Source organism: Vicugna pacos, chromosome X, assembly GCF_048564905.1.
Source record: "Vicugna pacos chromosome X, VicPac4, whole genome shotgun sequence".
Taxonomy (NCBI): Eukaryota; Metazoa; Chordata; class Mammalia; order Artiodactyla; family Camelidae; genus Vicugna; species Vicugna pacos.
Window position 1 is genome coordinate 74679589 of NC_133023.1, and position 4066 is coordinate 74683654.

Consider the following 4066-nt stretch of genomic DNA (forward strand, 5'->3'; position numbering starts at 1 on the left):
TTAATGAGGTGACTTTTGGAAAGCACCTAAGAATGGGAGCTGGTTGCTAGGAGAAACAATCATGTGATTAGAGGGTTTGAACTTTCAGTGGCACCCCCTGATCTCTAGGGAGGAGAGAGGGACTGGAGGATAAATAATTTAGCCAATCATGCCTATCCAATGAAGCCTCCATAAAAACCCAAAAGAGGGGGTTCAGGGACTTTCTGAGTTGGTGAACCTGTGGAGGTGCTGGGAGAGTGGTGCCTCTCAGGGAGAGCATGGAAACTCCACACCCTTTCCCCACACCTAGTCCTATAAATCTCTTTCATCTGGCTGTTCCTGAGTTATGTCCTTTTATAATAAACTGGTGATAGTCTAGTAAGCAAAATGTTTCTCTGAGTTCTGTGAGCCACTTTGTTACTGAGTCTAAGCTCATACTGCTTACCACACAACAGACCAATAAATTGGGAGATGAATTACTGGGGCAAGGAATAGAAACTTTATTCAAAAAGCCAGCAGACTGTGAAGATGGTGGACTGGTGTCCCAAAGAACCATCTTTCCTGAGTCAGAAGTCAGGGTCCTTTTATACTAAAAAGGGAGGGAGTAAAGTCCTGGTTCTGGCCACACTCCGGAGGGGGGTGTTAATTTCTTCCTTCCTGCAGTCATTCGCAGGTGAGCCTAGTCAGGATGTTTCCTGTAAGCAAAATAAAAGTATTTTAGCTTAATGCTCACTACCTGGGAGGCAGGGTTCCCAGAGATGGGCTATTATATATAATTTAAGCTTATAGGCCACATCCCTTTAGTGATTAACAAGCAATAGAACACAAATGTTAAAGTGAAAGAAACAGATCTAATATAGAGTCAGACTTGTTCTTTCCTATTTCAACTCTAGCAAATTAGACAAACCCAAGGAAGGGGTCATGGGAACCTCTGATTTACAGCCAGTCGTTCAGAAGTACAGCTCATAACCTGACCTTGCAATTGGTATCTGAACGAGGAGGAGGCAGTCTTGTACGACTGAGACCTTAACCTCTAGGATGTGATGATATCTTCAGGTAGATAGTGTCAGAATTAAGTTGTGGGAGACTCAGCTGGTATCGGAGAGTTGTTTGGTGTGGCGAAAACACCCACACATCAGATATCGGCACCAGAACCCTTTAGCCTGCCTGGAGAAATCATTTCAGAAGCATAACAGGAAGTCAGTAAAAAGGAATAAAAGGACTGCTCACTAGCAGAGGAAGAACAGCCGACATTAGGCAGCGTGAATTTGTACTGGATCCACTCACATGGCTTTGTGATTTTTTTTTCTAAGCATACACCAAAATTGTCCCCAGTCTGTCTTCTGCCATTCTCATTTGTAGTGTGTTCAAGGACTACAAACCCTTGCATTATTGAAAGGCCAAATGTGAGTCAAGGCAAATGTGCAACAAAAAAAAAAAATCTCATATTGCCTTAATTTTTATAAGTATGATTTTTGGTTTCTTTATGTCTCTGGTCCTTTCTTTTAATGTGGAACATCAAGAATTGACCTAATGATACATTCTTCTTCTTCATAGAAGTGGTATGTATATGTGTGATTTCTGCATTATTTTTTTCCTTCATTTGTGAATGTTCTTTTAGCCCAGGCATATCAGAAGGAGGGACATGATTCTCAAACAAAGGCTGCAGCACAGGTAATGTGGATGACACCACTGTCAGTTTGGCATGCAGAACAACATTTCTATGAAACTTCGTAGTCTTTCAACATCCCTGAGTGTTGATCTCGTGGATTACATTTTAGGTACCTTAAGATGTGAGTCTGTTTTAACATTTCTCATAGATCAGAAAGTACATTGTTAGTTCTTTTTTTTTTTTCTGCTAATATGACATGGCAAAAAATGAGGAGCTGAAAGAAGTAGTTCCCGAATAGGATGCTAGTAAAATCTGCACATTTTTCAACCAGTAAATAGTTTTTAAACACCTAAAATGACCTTAGGGATGTGCTAGGTACTACTGGGGGTTTCAAATGTAATGAGATGTTTCATGACAATTTCCTGCAAGAGAGTAGTCAGAGTAAGGGAAGAACCACTCTTGCCAAGGGGAGAGAATAAAGCTGTTGAATTGCTAGCCCTTCTAGAATGGCCTGTGGATGGGAAGAGATTTACTGGAGACAACTTCTGCTCACAGGGGCAATATTCTGCAGGGCAGAGAAGGAGGAAGTGAACAGAGAGAGCATTATGGCAATGAAAGAACTTGGTAGATGAGAGAGAGCACGGAAGATTTTTAACAGTTGTTATGCCGAGGAACTGAGGATAGAGACAGGAATATGTATATAGAGGTCTCCCCCGCTATCTGAAAGTAGTGTTCCTACGAAACCTTTCACAAACCAAAATGGTGTAAAGCAAAGAAGCAGTTACCTTAGGACACATCTTGCTAATGGATGCCAAAATAAATCGAGATAAAGCACAGATGCTCACAGACACAGTTCAAAGTTATGGCAGCTTGATGCTGAAGGTAGTTCCCGGGGAAGGAGCTTTGGAATGCCATTCTCACTGCTCTGGGTGTGCACTGCCTCACAACGGCTCACTGCAAAACAAATACTCAATGCTATTTTCACCTTTTTTTTTTTTTTTGTAAAAGAGAAATTACTTTTTGGATTTTTTTTTTTCAGTTAGCAAAAACAGGTGCTAACGTAAGTCTTTTGTAAGAGCTAAGTGACGTAACATGAATTTTCGAAAAGCAGAGGATAACTTTGTCGCATCTCTGGTAAGCTTTCTATGCAGAAGGCTGTGCAAATCTTCCGGGCCAACCTGAGCATTCTAAAATGTATCACTCTTTTAAATGCAACTCCTTTCACAGATTGGGTCACGTAGGGCCCTGTGATGTTTTGGGGTTACATAGAGGCATAAAAGTCATGTTCTTCATCTTGAGGAAAGAACCATAATTGGAAAATGATATAGTACAGAACTGTACCTGACTGGACCGCTTGGGGAGAAGGAGAAGTTGGTGAGAACTCTTTTCTAGGTCCACAGCCTTATCAAAACTTTCTGCCCTCTGGTCCTTCACATAAAGAACAAAAGCATAATAACTCAGTGACTTTTCACCAAGCTTTAATCAGACACTAATGCCAATGTTGAAGAGGCAGCTCGTACAGAAGGAAATTGTTTGGCCGTCCTCTCACAGCTGATGTTCAAGTATGTTCATATAAGATACTGAACAGAGGGGGAGAATATAGCTCAGTGGTAGAGCGCGTGCTTTGCATGCACGAGGTCCTGGGTTCAATCCCCAGTACCTACATTAAAAAAAATAATAATAAACCTAATTATCTCCCCTCACCCCCCCAAAAAACAAACAAACAAACAAAAGAACTGAAAAGATACCGGCCCTTCATTTTTTTGTAGCCATCTAATCACATGCCATTTAAAACAATGCTTTTGCCATGTGACAGATATTCAGTCTTCTGAAATATAGCCAGCGGTTTTTGGTAAAATCAGTGAAGGGAAGTAAAATTGTTTACTTTCTTTTAGCCATCCCTTTCTCCTTTGAAAATTACACTTTCAAATGAAAGTATCAGCTTTTGAACTCTGTCAAAATCTAAAGCCCATAGCATTTTTTAATAGCCTTGCAACTTTATCCAGATCTCTGAAGCCTGTGCCCGTAGACTGTTTGAAGTTTCTGTGATTCAGGTAGAATTCAGACTTTGCAGAAAAGCTAACCTTTCAGTTAAAAGCTTGCTTGCGAGTGTGTATTTTCTTTCTGATATGAGGCAAGTGCAAAAGACTTAAAATCTTGCCCTGGACGGAAGAAAATGTTTTCTTTCTCACCCCTTGAAATGATGGATTTCCTGTTTTTCTCTAAGCAAAATCCCTCCAGCTATCTGCTGGCACTAGAGGGTTAAGGCAGATAGTGAGTGGGGACCTGCTAAAGAATTTTATAGCTGTATTAAAATGAGGGATGGTAATGTGGCTAAGCAATTTCTGGTCATGTGGTCTTAAAGATTTATACATGTGGTTTTGAAATACCATTCACCAATCGCATCACCCTGCTAATCTTGTTCATTTTATATATATATATATATATATATCTTTATTTTCATTCACTTGTTGG

The 4066-nt window shown here is 40.3% G+C and overlaps 1 non-coding gene across 1 annotated transcript; it reads left to right on the forward strand.

Annotated features, from left to right (window-relative positions):
- Positions 1-3183: 3183 nt before the first annotated feature.
- On the forward strand, positions 3184-3256 carry TRNAA-UGC (transfer RNA alanine (anticodon UGC)). Its single transcript has one exon. It is a non-coding gene; the product is annotated as a tRNA-Ala (tRNA).
- The last annotated feature ends 810 nt before the right edge of the window (positions 3257-4066 follow it).